Source organism: Schistocerca gregaria, chromosome 1 (genome assembly GCF_023897955.1).
Source record: "Schistocerca gregaria isolate iqSchGreg1 chromosome 1, iqSchGreg1.2, whole genome shotgun sequence".
Taxonomy (NCBI): domain Eukaryota; kingdom Metazoa; phylum Arthropoda; class Insecta; order Orthoptera; family Acrididae; genus Schistocerca; species Schistocerca gregaria.
In genome coordinates, this window is record NC_064920.1 from 380,285,629 (window position 1) to 380,302,736 (window position 17,108).

Here is a 17,108-nt window from a genome sequence, read left to right on the forward strand (position 1 = left end):
ATTGCTACTCATCGTATCTGACACATCGAGTTTGTAAATGGAGTACATTTTTTGATATGGCTGACGCTACTTTTGTCTCTAAAGAAGCACAACGCTGGGGGCCTGTTGGTCGAAACATCTCCTAGCCAGTCACTTATTTGAGTACACATTCCGTAAGCTCGGATTTTCATCAACAGATTACTCCACAGCCTGCTAGGGAGCCGAATGATTTCCAGAAATTTGAAAACATGGAGTCTGTCTTACAGCCTGCATCCGGGAGTCACAGGATGTCGTGTGTGAGAACGGTGACCAACAGTGGGTGGACAAAGATATGGAAACACCGGAAGCGCACACTACCATTCCCAATACAGTATAGGAAACACTCTTAGCATTCAACACAGCTTCCAGTCGTCTCGGCTTGGATAAGTACAGGTCCCGTATTGTTTTCAATGGAATCTTATGCCGTTATTCCTGCAAAATAGTGGCACGTTTAGGTAACGATGCTGAAGGTACATAGAGATACGCGTCCTTCTCTCTAAAATCAACCAAAAAGGCTCAGTGACATTGAGATTTGGAGAATATGGTGACTCGGGGAGATGCGAAAATTCATTCTCACAAAACCAGCCATGGACAACGCGAGCTGTGTGAACATGTGCCCTGTTGTCTTGGAACACAGCATCACCATTGGCGAACAGACATCGTACCATGGGATGGACCTGATCAGCCAAAATGGTCACATAATCCTTGCCAGTTATGCTATCTTGCAGAGTAACTATGGGACTCAAGGAGTAAAACTATATGGGTGCCTAAATCCTCTGAGAATTGCCATCATGCTTCACTCTTAGGGACGTAAACTCGGGCATAAGTTGGAAAGAATGTGATGCAAGGATGATACATCAAAACGACTTTCTTCTATTACTCCGAGGTCCAGTTTTTAAATACTTCGACACCACATTTTCCCGTTGTGCAAATTTCCCTCACTGATATGTTGTTTTGGAATACGAGCTCGCCCTGTAATTCCCTGCTTTTGGAGCTCCATTCGTGTTGTTTTAGTACTGACAGGACTCGCGAGTGTGACACTTAATTCTGAGTTCTGCAATGATATTTTCGGTTGTCGTCCTCTCAGTTTTCGTCACAGGACTAGGCGCACTTGTTACAAAAACTGTTGTTTGCGCGTTTCAAGGATGCTCGGTCCATGTGCAAACTTTTGCTTATCTTTCTCACTCACTGCGCACGTCTCAATTCAAACAGAGCAGCACACTTCATTAAAATTAGACACTCTTCTCGGTGCATTTATGTCCATTGACTTACCAGTAACAAGATTTTTCTCGTCCTGGAAAGCAATTTCATCAAAGGCTATCCATTCTTTAATTCCTGGAGTACATTTTTTGACTTCGAAAATGATGCTCGTGAAACTAGGACTAGCATGAGTAACTGTTCAATTTTTGTTTCCCTAGAGTCCCTTTTGGAGTGAACTGCTGACTAATCCTATGTATTGCTATCCGCTTCGATCTTTAAAACACTCTTGGGGGATAGCTGCTAGTACCTCTGTACTTAGTTCACATTTTTTTCCTGAATGTAGCGTATCATAACCTGTAAATGGTATCTAAGGTGTTGTTTCCCCATATATGGATTTATTAATTCTCCCAGTTTCTTCATTTAATATGTTAAATTCTTTTTCAGCTAACATGCTGAACAATTCTGGTAAAAAAAAGACAGTGCGTTTAAGAAATGGTTGACGCAGGAGAATCGGACAAACGTACCGTCCATGACCTTCGCTCAGAATGTTACACGGATAACTGACGTGAAGGAACAACTCGGAAACAAAAGTAACGGGACACTCCCAATACAACGGACGTTTTCCCTATTAGGTGCATTGGGCTGCCACCTACAGCCAGGTACTCTATATCAGCGACCTCAGTAATTTTTAGACATCGTGAGAGAGCATCGTGGAACTCACGGACTTCGGACGTGGTCAAGTGATTGGATGTCACTTGTGTCTAATGGAAACGCGAAGAGACACTTACAGCACAAATGCGTTCAGGCCGACCTCGTCTGTTGACTAACAGAGAACGCCGACAGTTGAAGAGGGTCGTAATGTGTAATAGGCAGGCATCTATCCAGAACATCACTCCGGAAGTACAAACTGCTCCAGGATCCACAGCAAGTATTATGAGAGTTAGGCGGGAGGTGAGAAAACTTGGATTACATGGTCGAGCGGCTGCTCATAAGCCACACATCACTACGGTAAATGCCAAACGACGCCTCGCGAGGTGTAAGGAGCTTAAATATTGGACGATTGAACAATGGAAAAAACGTTGTGTGGAGTTACGAATCACGATACGCAACGTGGCGGTCCGATGGCAGGGTGTGGCTATGGCGAATGCCTGGTGAACGCCATCTGCCAGCGTGTGTAGTGCCAACAGTAAAATTCGGAGGCGGTGGTGTTATGGTCGGGTTGTGTTTTTCATGGAGGGGGCTTCCACGCCTTGTTGTTTTGCTGACAATATCACAGCTCGTATCGTAACTCCTTCCCCATGAACCATGGACCTTGCCGGTGGTGGGGAGGCTTGCGTGCCTCAGCGATCAGATGGCCGTACCATAGGTGCAACCACAACGGAGGGGTATCTGTTGAGACGCCAGACAAACGTGTGGTTCCTGAAGAGGGGCAGCAGCCTTTTCAGTAGTTGCAAGGGCAACAGTCTGGATGATTGACTGACCTTGCCTTGCAACGTTAACCAAAACGGCCTTGCTGTGCTGGTACTGCGAACGGCTGAACCCAAGGGGAAACTACGGCCGTAATTTTTCCGGATGGCATGCAGCTTTACTGTATGGATAAATGATGATGGCGTCCTCTTGGGTAAAATATTCCGGAGGTAAAATAGTCCCCCATTCGGATCTCCGGGCGGGGACTACTCAAGAGGACATCGTTATCAGAAAAAAGAAAACTGGCGTTCTACGGATCGGAGCGTGGAACGTCAGATCCCTTAACCGGGCAGGTAGATTAGAAAATGTAAAAAGGGAAATGGATAGGTTAAAGATAGATATAGTGGGAATTAGCGAAGTTCGGTGGCAGGAGGAACAAGACTTTTGGTAGGGGGAATACAGGGTTATAAACACAAAATCGAATAGGGGTAATGCAGGAGTAAGTTTAATAATGAATAGAAAAATAGGAGTGAGGGTAAGCTACTACAAACAGAATAGTGAACGCATTATTGTGGCCAAGATAGACACGAAGCCCACGCCTACTACAGTAGTACAAGTTTATATGCCAACTAGCTCTGCAGATGATGAAGAAATTGAAGAAATGTATGATAAGATAAAAGAAATTATTCAGATAGTGAAGGGAGACGAAGATTTAATAGTCATGGGTGACTGGAACTCGAGACTAGGAAAAGGGAGAGAAGGAAACATAGTAGGTGAATATGGATTGGGGCTAAGAAATGAAAGAGGAAGCCGTGTGGTAGAGTTTTGCACACAGCATAACTTAGTCATAGCTAACACTTGGTTCAAGAATCATGAAAGAAGGTTGTATATATGGAAGAACCCTGGAGATACTAGAAGGTATCAGATAAATTACATAATGGTAAGACAGAGATTTAGGAACCAGGTTTTAAATTGTAAGACATTTCCAGGGGCAGACGTGGACTCTGACCGCAATCAATTGGTTATGAACTGTAGATTAAAACTGAAGAAACTGCAAAAATGTGGGAAATTAAGGAGATGGGACCTGGATAAACTGAAAGAACCAGAAGTTGTACAGAGTATCAGGGAGAGCATCAGGGAACAATTGACAGGAATGGGGGAAAGAAGTACAGTAGAAGAAGAATGGGTAGCTCTGAGGGATGAAGTAGTGAAGGCAGCAGAGGATCAAGTAGGTAAAAAGACGAGGGCTAGTAGAACTCCTTGGGTAACAGAATAAATATTGAATTTAATTGATGAAAGGAGAAAATATAAAAATGCAGTAAATGAAGCAGGCAAAAAGGAATACAGACGTCTCAAAAATGAGATCGACAGGAAGTGCAAAATGGCTAAGCAGGGATGGATAGAAGACAAATGTAAGGATGTAGAGGCTTATCTCACTAGGGGTAAGATAGATACTGCCTGCTGAAAAATTAAAGAGACCTTTGGAGATAAGAGAACCACTTGTATGAATATCAAGAGCTCAGATGAAAACCCAGTTCTAACCAAAGAAGGGAAAGCAGAAAGGTGGAAGGAGTATATAGAGTGTCTATACAAGGGCGATGTACTTGAGGACAATATAATGGAAATGGAAGAGGATGTAGATGAAGATGAAATGGGAGATACGATACTGCGTGAAGAGATTGACAGAGCACTGAAAGACCTAAGTCGAAACAAAGCCCGGGCTTAGACAACATTCCATTAGAACTACTGACGGCCTTGGGAGAGCCAGTCCTGACAAAACTTTACCATCTGGTGAGCAAGATGTATGAGACAGGCGAAATACCTTCAGACTTCAAGAAGAATATAATAATTCCAATCCCAAAGAAAGCAGGTGTTGACAGATGTGAAAATTACCGAACTATCAATTTAATAAGTCACAGGTGCAAAACACTAACGCGAATTCTTTACAGACGAATGGAAAAACTGATAGAAGCCGACCTCGGGGAAGATCAGATTGGATTCCGTAGAAATGTTGGAACACGTGATCCATACTGACCTTACGACTTATCTTAGAAGAAAGATTAAGGAAAGGCAAACCTACGTTTCTAGCATTTGTATACTTAGAGAAAGCTGTTGACAATGTTGATTGGAATACTCTCTTTCAAATTCTAAAGGTGGCAGGGGTAAAATTCAGGGAGCGAAAGGCTATTTACAATTTGTACAGAAACTAGATGGCAGTTATAAGAGTCGAGGGGCATGAAAGGGAAGCAGTGGTTGTGAAGGGAGTTAGACAGGGTTGTAGCCTCTCCCCGATGTTATTCAATCTGTATATTGAGCAAGTAGTGAAGGAAACAAAAGAAAAATTCGGAGTAGGTATTATAATTCATGGAGAAGAAATAAAAACTTTGAGGTTCGCCGAAGACATTGTAATTCTGTCAGAGACATCAAAAGAGCAGTTGAACGGAATGGACTGTATCTTGAAAGCAGGATATAAGATGAACATCAACAAAAGCAAAACGAGGATAATCGAATGTAGTCGAATTAAGTTGGGTGATGCTAAGGGAATTAGATTAAGAAATGAGACACTTAAGTAGTAAAGGAGTTTTTCTATTTGGGGAGCAAAATAACTGATGATGGTCGAAGTAGAGAAGATATAAAATGTAGACTGGTAATGGCAGTCAGGAAGTCGTTTCTGAAAGTATTTGTATGGAGTGTAGCCATGTATGGAAGTGAAACGTGGACGATAAATAGTGTGGACAAGAATAGAATAGAATCTTTCGAAATGTGGTGCTACAAAAGAATGCTGAAGATTAGATGGGTAGATCACATAACTAATGATGAAGTACTGAATAGAATTGGGGAGAAGAGGAATTTGTAGCACAACTTGACAAGAAGAAGGGACCGGTTGGTAGGACATGTTCTGAGGCATCAAGGGATCACAAATTTAGCATTGGAGGGAAGCGTGGAGGGTAAAAATCGTAGAGGGAGACCAAGAGATGAATACACTAAACAGATTCAGAAGGATGTGGGTTGCAGTAAGTACTGGGAGATGAAGAAGCTTGCACAGGATAATGTAGCATGGAGAGCTGCATCAAACCAGTCTCAGGACTGAAGACCACAACATCATCAACAACAACAACATCACAGCTCAGGCCTACATTGATGTTTTAAGCACCTTCTTGTTTCCCAGTGATGCAGAGCAATTCGGGGATGTCGATTGCATCTTTCAACACGATCGAGGACATGCTCGTAATGCACGGACTATGGCGAAGTGGTTACACGACAATAACGTCCTTGTAATGGACTGGCCTGCACAGAGTCCTGACCTCAGTCCGATAGAACTCCTTTGGGATGTTTTGGAACACTGACTTCATGCCAAGCCTCACCGACCGATATCGATACCTCTCCTCAGTGCAGTACTCCGCGAAGAATGGGCTGCCATTCCCCAAGAAATCTTCCAGCACCTAACTAAGCGTATGCCTGCGAGAATGGAAGCTGTCATCAGGCTAAGGCTGTGCCAACACCATATTGAATGCCAGCATTATCGATAGAGGGCGTCACTAACTTGTAAGTCATTTTCAACCTGGTGTCCGGTTACTTTTGATGAGATAGGGTAAGTCGCCTGGTCCGAATAGAATCCCAATTCGGTTTTACAAACAGTAATCAATGGCATTGGCTCCTTACTTAGGTTGCGTTTATCGCGAAAAGTCTCGTCCAGCGCGAAGTCCCAAGCGACTGGAAAAAAGCGCAGTTCACTACTCTGTATTCGAAGGGCAAAGGAATGGAGCCTCAAAATTACAAACCAATGTCTTTAACATCTAAGAATTCTTGAACATATTCTCAGTTTTAATATAATAAATCTCCTAGAGACCGAGACGCCTGTGTGTACGAATCAGCCCGGTTTTGCAAACCATCGCTCGTGCGAAACTGAGCTCGTCCTTTTTTCACATGACGAACTGCAAAGTACGGATGAAGGCCAACAAGCAGATTTTATGTTTCTAGATTTCCTTTTGCAGATTGTTTACGAATGTACGAGCATGTAGATTAGGTTCACAGATATGTTAGCGGCTCGAAGACTTCTTAAGTAATAGAACTCAGCAATTTGTCCTCGACGGCGAATGTTAATCGGAGACCAGCTCTGCTGCTACCATCTTCTGTCTCTCGCTGTCTCTCTCCACCCTGCGGATATTCCTAAATGCTGTGACGTCCTTCTCTATGCCATCTTTCACCCTGTGCGACGTCGGTCCAATGGTCTTGTTGCTTGGAAAGTGCCCTGAAATGCTTCCTTAGAAATTCTGTTGTTTTCCATTATAGCCACCTGCCCAGACCATTGTAGGCTCCTACTTTTTAATTTCTAGATGACAGTGGGTTGCTTCATTAACTGATAAAGGTCAATGTTCTTTCGAACTTTCCATATTTCATTCTCCAACACAGGTCCAAAGATTTTTCTCGTCACTTTTCTTTCGAAAACATTGAGTTTTTCTCTTTCTTCTTGGTAAGCGTCCAGCTTTTCGAACCATACAGTACTACTGGATGGATGATGGTACTATATATATCTTAATTTTAGTGGTGACTGACAAAGCTTTATTTTTGAATTGGCTGCTTAGAGCGTAAAGACATCTTGATCCTGGGGCTGTTCTCTCGTTTATGTCCAGAGTTACGATATTTTTAATGCTGAAGAGCGATCCAAGGTATTTAAACTGATGAACTTTTCTCAAACTAGAATGATGATCAATTTCAGAGTGTGGATTTGTGTCTATGACTCGACCGATTTTCATATATTCATTTTTTTTCTTCGTTTATGAAAAGTCCCATTTTGCTGGAACTGTGCCTGAGAGATGTCCTTCAGCTCCTCTTCTGTTTCAGTGAGTATGACTATATCATCTGATTATGCCAGGACTTTTACTTCACTGTGTTCGAATCGGAAACCATTGTATAGCTGTAAATAACTCTCTCGAACCACTTTCTCTAATGCAAGGTTCAAGAGAACACATGAAAGAGCATCTCCCTATCGTAAGCCTGTTTTGACTGGGAAGTTTGGGGATATGGATCCTGTGAACTTCAATACTGTCTTTGAGTTATCCATGCGCAGTTGTATCGTCCTAATGATTTTACTTTGTATCTTAAATTCTCTTAGTGTGTTGTAGTGGCTACTTCTGTGGATGATGTCATAGGTTAGATTAGATTAGTACTTGTTCCATAGATCATGAATACGACACTTCGTAATGATGTGGAACGTGTCACGTTAATAAAAGGTGTCTATACAAGATATTACATTACACAAGATCTTACATTACACAAGGTATTACATTACACAAAATATTACATGGCACAAAATATTACATGACACTTAATATTTTTAATTTTGTAATTTTTTATTTTATTTTTTGTGTGGGTTTTGGGGAAATTACCCACTTACTACATCCAAATATTCAACTAATGAGTAGAAGGAGTCGTCATTAAGAAATTCTTTTAATTTCCTTTTAAACGCTATGTGGCTATGTGTCAGACTTTTGATGCTATTAGGTAAGTGACCAAAGACTTTTGTGGCAGCATAATTTACCCCCTTCTGAGCCAAAGTTAGATTTAACCTTGAGTAGTGAAGATCATCCTTTCTCCTGGCGTTGTAGCCATGTACACTGCTATTACTTTTGAATTCGTTCGGATTGTTAATAACAAATTTCGTAAGTGAATATAGACATTGTGAGTCTACAGTGAAGATATCTAGCTCTTTAAATAAGTGTCTGCAGGATGATCTTGGATGAGCCCCAGCAATTATTCTGATTACACGCTTTTGTGCAATGAACACTCTTTCACTCAATGGTGAGTTACCCCAGAATATGATGCCATACGAAAGTAGAGAATGAAAATAGGAGTGGTAAGATAATTTACTGAGATGTATATCGCCAAAATTTGCAATGACCTAATAGCATAAGTAACTGATCTCAATCGTTTCAGCAGATCCTCAGTGTGTTTTTTTCTAGTTCAACCTCTCATTAATGCATAAACCAAGAAATTTTGAATATTCTACCTTAGCTACCGTTTTCTGATCGAAGTCTATATTTATCAATGGTGTCCATCCATTTACTGTGTAGAACTATATGTACTGTTTTTTGTCAAAGTTTAATGAGAGCCGATTTGCAGAGAACCACTTAATGATTTTCTGAAAAACATTGTTTACAAGTTCACCAGTTAATTCTTGTCTGTAGGGGTGTGATAGCTCTTGTATCATCGGCAAAAAGTACTAGCATTGCATCTTCGTGAATACAGAATGGCAAGTCATTAATATACATTAAGAACAGCAACCCAAGACCGAACCTTGAGGCATCCCATTCTTGATTGTTCCTCAGTCTGAGAAATCACCATTTTTTGCATATTATGTGAACTGCCTATTTCAACTTTCTTCACTCTTCCAGTTAGGTATGATTTAAACAATTTGATCGCTGTCCCATTCATACCACAATACTTGAGCTTATTTAGGCTCACTGGAAATCAGTGAACAGACAGTGGATGCTTTTGTTACATTGCCAATATTTCTCAAAGATCTGTCACGGAGTAAATAGATTATAATTTCTGGAGCGGTTTGGTCAAAATCCAGCCTGGTACTCTTGAATAATGTTTTCTGTGTAAGGCTTAATTTTTGTTCGGAATGATGATTGACAGAATTTTGTATGTTATATTCAGCAACCCGATTACTCTGTAATTTCCACATTCCATTTTGGTTCCTTTTTTATCTCTCGGGGGCAAATTACTGCAGTTTTTCAGTCTTCAGATAGTTTTCCAGTTTTCCAGATCATTGTGATAATATTATAAATTTTTGTGTGTAATTTATTTCCATCCTCTTTTAACATCTCTGCTGATATATGGTCCTCGCGTACAGCCTTGTTGTTTTTCAGATTTTGAATAGTGTCTACCAATTCCCCTTCTGCGTTGTTGTCTTCGTCAGTGGTACTGCTGTTACTCTCGATCATTGCGTAGTTGAAGGTTATGTGAGGGTCAGTGAAATTTAGCATTTCTGAGAATATTCTTTCCATCTTGCTAGACTATGTTCTAGCTATCTCAGCATATTTTGATTTTTATCTTTTAGCCGGCCGCTGGTGGCCGAGCGGTTGTAGGCGCTTCAGTCCGGAACCGCGCAACTGCTACGGTCGCAGGTTCGAATCCTGCCTTAGGCATGGATGTGTGTGATGTCCTTAGGTTGGTTAGGTTTAAGTAGTTCTAAGCTCTAGGGGACTGATGATCTCAGATGTTAATTCCCGTAGTGCTCAGAGCCATCTGAACCATTTTTTATCGTTTATGAATAAGTTTTGACTTTGATAACCTCTCTTACTGTTCTTCGTATACTGAAATAGCTTCGTCGAGTCTCTATTCCTGCTTTCTACTTGTTTAGGTTCTATGGATGTGCTCAGAGCCATTTGAACCATTTTTTATCTTTTATGAATAAGTTTTGACTTTGATAACCTCTCTTACTGTTATTTGTATATTGAAATAGCATCGGTGAGTCTCTATTACTGCTTTCTACTTCTTTAGGTTCTATGGATGTGCTCAGAGCCATTTGAACCATTTTTTATCTTTTATGAATAAGTTTTGACTTTGATAACCTCTCTTACTGTTATTTGTATACTGAAATAGCTTCGTCGAGTCTCTATTCCTGCTTTCTACTTCTTTAGGTCCTATGGATGTGGGTGAACTGTAAAACAGTGAAAGATTAAAACTGTGTGCCGGACCTAGACTCGAACTCGGGACCTTTGCCTTCCGCGGGCAAGTTCTCTACCATATGAGCTATCCAAACACGATTCACGTCCCATCCTCACTGCATCACTTCCGCCAGTACTTTGTCTCCTACCTTCCATAACCTTTCATATCAGCGCACACTCCGCCGCAGAGTGAAAAATTCATTCTGTAAAACACTGGTATCAAGCGTTCATGACAACTGTTGGAATTAGGACTCAATAAATCATGTGTCCATCAGCACCAAACGGCAACTGGGAGACGAGTGACCCTCATGGCGAGCGGTTATCGAATGACTATGAAAAAGAGATTTATCTCCGTCAATCTCGACTTTCTAAAAAGCTGCATATGGGCTCAATGCTGTTGTAAGTGTGCCGGATGAGAATATCGCTTATTTCATGGAAAAATGGGGGAACGCATGAGAAACTTGCACTCTTGCTGTACAGAACGCAACTTAATAAGTAAGCGGTCGTTTCTGGGACGGAGCAGTTCAATCGATTAGTTAGCTTCTTCGTTTAAAACACAGTGCCGGGACGAGTTAATTAGAATGAGTACACCAAATTTTGGAGTTAAATCAATGGATTTCCCTCGCTGGTTGAGCGGCGTCTCGGTGTCTCGTCCATTGATGTTCGAATCGAACCGGCAAAAATATCGTGCCCTGTTATTCTCTGGCGGCAAGGTATCTCCTGCTCACCGTTCGGAGAGGCGCTGGCTCAGCCGACGAAAGCACAAAGCGGGCTGCAGTCTTACTTCTGCAGAAACCGCCCAGCTCCCAGCGGACCTTCGCCCTTCCTAATCAGATTCGCTAATCACTTCTTGCCGAGAATACAGAGACCACACTTGAAGAACACCTTCCCAGTGAGAAAACGCAAAGATTTCGTTCTAACAAATGTGCCCACTACACTCTAAATAAAATTAACCACAAAATGGAGGCCAAAAGTAAATCAATATTGTGTTACGATATGTGACACCTAATGCTACAAAATATCTAGCAGTATGCACATTGAATAACTACATGAAACTAATCGCAGGTAAAGCAGAAGCCAGACCGAGATTCATTCAAACAACCCTCAGGAAGTGCAGTATGGTCACAAAAACGAGCTAGCTACTGACACGCTCATTAAAATATTGCTCGTCAAACAAGGATTCCTACCAGATAAGACTGATACAGAAAATGGAGAATATCCAAAGAAGAGTAGCGCATTTTGTTACAGGTCATTTAGTAACCGTGAAGGCGTCACGGCGTTGCTCAACTAACTCCAGAGGCAGAGGCCGCAAGAGAGGAGTTCTACATCACAATCTGATATGCTGTTAAAATTCCAAGAGCACATTTCTTGTAGCAGTCAACTAATATATTGCTTCCTCCTACATAAATCTCGCGAGAAGAGAACGAATGCAGAACTGGAGAGATTCGATCTCACACAGAGGCTTACCAAAACTCGTTCTTCCCAATTCGGTTTTGCAAAGAGTACTCTACGCCACTGGTTCCTTACTTAGCTTGAATTTATTGCGAATTTGAGTAAGTCTGTTCAGACATCGGAGGAAGTCAAAAGCATTATCACGTTCAATAAATAAATAAATGGCGTGTGACGAGGGCCTCCCGTCTGGTAGACCGCTCGCCTGTTGCAGGTCTTTCAATTTGACGCCACTTCAGCAACTCGCTCGTCGATGGGGATGAAATTATGATGAATAGGACAACACAACACCCAGTCCCTGAGCGGAAAAATTCCCGACCCAGCCGGGAATCGAACCCGGATCCCTAGGATTGACAGTCTGTCGCGCTGACCACTTTTTTTTCTTTTCATTTTTTTTTCATTTTTCAAAGTCTGGGTTGGCTATAGAAGATAGCAAAAGCAAAGCTGAAGTTTCAAATTTCACTTTTAAAATGGTTCAAATGGCTCTTTTTTATTTCTTTTCTTTTCATTTTTTGTTTTTTACCACTTCTTTTATTTTTTGTTTTTGTTTCTTTTTTATAACCACTTTTTTGTTTTTTGTTCTTTTTGAAAAGCCTTTAATAAAATCGAACTAAAAAACACTAAGTGCCACCGCCACTTTTCATCCTACAATAAAAAAAATCTGGTCCACTTCAGGCGTTGGCTCCTGACTAAACATACTCCAGAGAGCTGCCTATATACCAGGGGAAAAATGGTAAATCAAGGTTAGGGCTATCCTTACAAACAAAACAAAATCATCCTTTTTATGAATTTTATTTTTATTTTTATTGTTGTTATGTTATTTTATTTTATTTTTTTTTTTTAGTTTTGTTGTGTTGTGTAATTGATCAGAGGCCTTCTGCGCTCCGCTGGTAATATGTTGAGTTACGTCTTTTCGAAATTGATGTGTTCTGTTCAATTGTTCAGAAATGTTCATTGATTCAAACAGGAAAACTTCTTCTCTCTTGGCTTAACACATTCCAACTGCGAGGCGGGTCGTGGAAAGCACTCCCAAGGAAGTTCGAGAGAAATTGTCTGTATTTTGGGTGACGGACAACGACATAATGACGGTCATTGTGGTATGTCCAAAAATCGAGTACAGAGTCTACAGTTTGCCCAAATAGGTAGCGAATGACATGTCCGCGAATCCAATTCACAGCATTGGTCTTTGTCCGAGGAAAATATTCACGTTCCGGAAATAATAGTGAAAGGGGAGTAATCCGATCCGGAATGTCCCGCGTTAGAAAAGCGACAATACGACGAATCAAATGCCAAACCTCCGCCGCCGGTGCGCAAACAAACCGATGCTCGCCATTGTCTGGCACTCCACACGTGGAACAGAGAGGTGATTGGGCGAGGTGGATACGATGAAGGCGAAATTGGTTGATTTGCTTACCATTGACAGTTAGGTACCAGACAGATTGAACATTCGTGTCAAGGTAACGGGCGAAAACCGCGCGCCATACATGACGCCAGTCAACATGGGGAAACTTTTGTTCAATCGGGTTAGGTGGACGACCTAATTGGAGGACATTGCATACTGCCTTTGTCCTGAGTAAAAGCTGTCTTGGTAAGGTGAGGCGTAGATAACTGAGTTCAAGAAAGAAGTATCGTATATAATGGAACTGGGCCGGAACATCCGAGATCATCACTGGGGCTGACAGTGAGACCGGCGAATATGCCGACAGGAGGAGACCAGTGAGGCTCGTTGGGCAACGTGTCCATACCGTCATCTGGGAGCTGACAAATAGGGCGCGAGCTCTATCCGGCACGTGAAACAGACCTATCCCACCTCGTTCACGGGGAAGAGTAAGGGTTGTATAGTTAACTTTGAACAGCAGCCCAGAGCTGACGAAAGATGCCATCGCTGCCAACATGCGACGTGCCACAGTAAGCAGGAAAGGTAGAACTTGTGCTACATGGGGAACTCGGGATGCGATATATATACTGACATATCGAGCTCGTTGGAGAATATCTAGGGATCGAAAGCGATGGTCCATAAGATCTGCTCTGATCATTAAAAGGAGGCGTCGGCAGTTGATGGCGGCTGAACGCCGGAGATCAGATGAAAAATCTATTCCAAACAGCGAATGGTATCAACGGTGGTGACAGGTGTAACACACTCCACAGGGAGACCCGTGCCAACATAACTTGTGACTTACGTACGTTTAAAGAGCTACCCGACGCCTCACCATAAGTCGCTACCCACGTCAAAACAGATCGAACCTCGTCGGCATTACGTAAACAGATGACTACATCGTCAGCATAGGCAGTGCAACAGAATCGGTATCGATCTATGGACAACCCTACCAAACGTTGTCTGAGTCCACATAGCAAGGATTCCAAGGAAAAGGCGTGCAAAATCGCTGATAGAGGGCAACCTTGACGAACGGATAGACCTATTTTTATAGGAGTGAGTCTGCCATTGTACATAATCCTGGAAGAGGCACCCCGCAGAAGGCGCATCACTACCGGGATAACGGTGACTGGGAAACCCATATGGTGGAGAACGGCCGTAAGGAACGAATGGTCAACCCTATCAAAAGCTTGACTGAAGTCCAAAGACGCAAGTGCCCCAGAAAGGCGTTGTGCCTGGGTAACGGCGATCATATCCCTGTAGCGGCATAAAGCCGTGCGGATATTATTATCCCCTCCCAAAGATGCTTGGTCTGGCGACACAACATATCGGGCAACGTTTTTAAGTCGTGCCGTCAAAAAGGCGAGTGAAGATTTTCATATCACTGTTAAGGAGGATGAGGGGCCGATAATCACTGATATTGTTACCACCATACGGTTTATGTACAGGAATAATAATTCCTTCCATGAAAGCGTCCGGTACAGGTACATCCGGAGACATCAGTTCCCGACAGATGGAGGTGAAGGTGGACTCTAACAAATCACGGAAGGTGCCATAAAATTCGAGGGGAATACCGTCGGGTCCTTGGGAACCACTCAGCTACCGGCGGCGGACATCACCTTCAATAGGATCATGTCTAGCAACGCACTGTGACGTTCAAACCAAACTTCAGGATGAAGGCATCTTTACGTTCTACGGAAGTTTACCGACCGCATTTGGTACAATGTGACGCGTGGAGCATAAATGTACAAACATAGTGTTGTTTCGCCATCGCACAGTCCTGTATGGGCGACATAGTAATCAGCATCCCTGGCATATAGAAACTGAAAGAGTTGAAAACAGATAACTTGCCAGGTACTGGTGGAATCCCAAATCTGGATTGCACTGGCTCCTTATGTAGCTTGCATTTATTGCAAATCTCTCGTCAGGCAAAAAGTCCCATGCGGCGGAAAAAAAAAGCGCGGGTGAATCCAGTGTACAAGAAGGGTAAAATAGGGGACCCAATGAATTACAGACCAATATCCTTAAGACCAGTCAGCTACAGAATTCTTGACCATATTCTCAGTTCGAACATAGTAAATTTCCTTGAGACCGAGAAACTTATGTTCCAGCATGGTATTAGAACGCATCGCTCTTGCGAAACTCATCTTAATCTTTTCTCACTTGATTTAAGGTGTCAGGCAAATCCAACACCTTCCATGAAAACTCTGACATGATAAGCAAATCCAGTAGTATGTCACATAGCTCCGAATAAATCGTGACATTAAATTAACCAAAGTAATACGAGTAACGAGTGAGCAAATGGAATACCACAGACTAACACAAGAATGCCTAAATGCATGTTGTACCTTCCCACCGAGAGGCAGACGCAGTTCCGAGGGGAGAAACGAGGACAGAAGCCGAGAGCAGAACCGTGTTAAGCTAGAAGGCCCTACGATAAGGGACGGACTGGACACCCACGTCGGCAGCCTACCGCTAAGACTACCACCCGTACATGTTAAAAGCTACAGCCCTCCAGAAGAACTGTATAGATCTTACGATAACTCAAAAAGGGCCACTACCACCCGCAAGTTTTAGCGTGAGACTTTTTCGCGTGTCTGTTACATTAGGACCACCCTCCAGCCCATGTTAAAAGATAGAGTCCTCCAGAAGAACAGTATTGCCCCACCACGAAAAGTATAACGTTTCTCATTGGGTAGAAAGAATTTTTGTAGGCGGAGCTTAAAGTTAACATTGAGACACTGATTGGTCAGATGAAAACACAGTCAGATGGTCTTTTTTTAAACAAACTTCGGTAAATTGTAGTAAGGAGAAGTTAGGAGGAGAGTTGCTTCCGAGATGACGAGGTGAGCGGAGCTGTGCGCCGGCCGCTGCCCCCCTGAAGCTGCCTAAACACCGACAAGGTAATGAACGCACGCGATGCCGCATTTTTGAGCGCATAAGGCTTCACTCAGAACTGTAGAAGTCGCATCTGTTACACCCCCTTTTTGCGTAATACTAGTGTCGATCGTTAATTAAAACTCATGGTGTTCACATTTGCCACTTGAAGTAAAGATCTGAAGCGCGATGATTTTTCTGTTATATAGTTATTGAGAAGCCACATCAGCCACTGTAATTTACGACAAGTTAGATAAGTAATTAAAGATAATTGAGGGTCACTATAGACCAGTTTGATAGTTTACTCTTCTGTGAAACTTAATTTAAACCTAGATTATAGATGTCATATGGCATAGGTCATCCTTCGATCCATTGTAGAACTTGGAAACCCATTCAGGGAATATTCGTTCTGATTTTTGTTGAACGCAGCTGGTTTTGACCATCCTGTGTTAAAACATTTCCTTTTATCAATAGTGCAATTTATAAACGATGTTTTGTGAGTAGAATAAAATTTCCAATGGTAAACTTAAATGCTTTTTCGACGTTATTTTACCAGCTAACTAAAAATAGGAAAGACTTGAACCCTTTCCACAAAATTTAGTTAGTATTAAGATTCTTTTACAGGGAGTGCAGTGGAGCTGACGCTGAGATCATTTAGTATTTGGTTATATCATCGCTAATCTCACTGAACTCTTCTGAATTCTACATGTCATGTGTGGTCTGGTGTCTCCTTACCAGCAACAGGTCCCAGGTTCAAACTAGTCAATTTCCTAAAAAAATACGCTCAGAGCGTCGTTGCGCGAAAGTGGTAGGGAGACACGATATACAACAAACAGACACCACCATGAATGTTTTGATTGATATACTACGAACTATGGATGCGGTACAACAAATACATTCCATGTTTCCAGATTTGACACGGTGCTCCACTACCGACTGTTAACGAAGGTACGAACCTATGAAATACACTCCTGGAAATTGAAATAAGAACACCGTGAATTCATTGTCCCAGGAAGGGGAAACTTTATTGACACATTCCTGGGGTCAGATACATCATATGATCACACTGACAGAACCACAGGCACATAGACATAGGCAACAGAGCA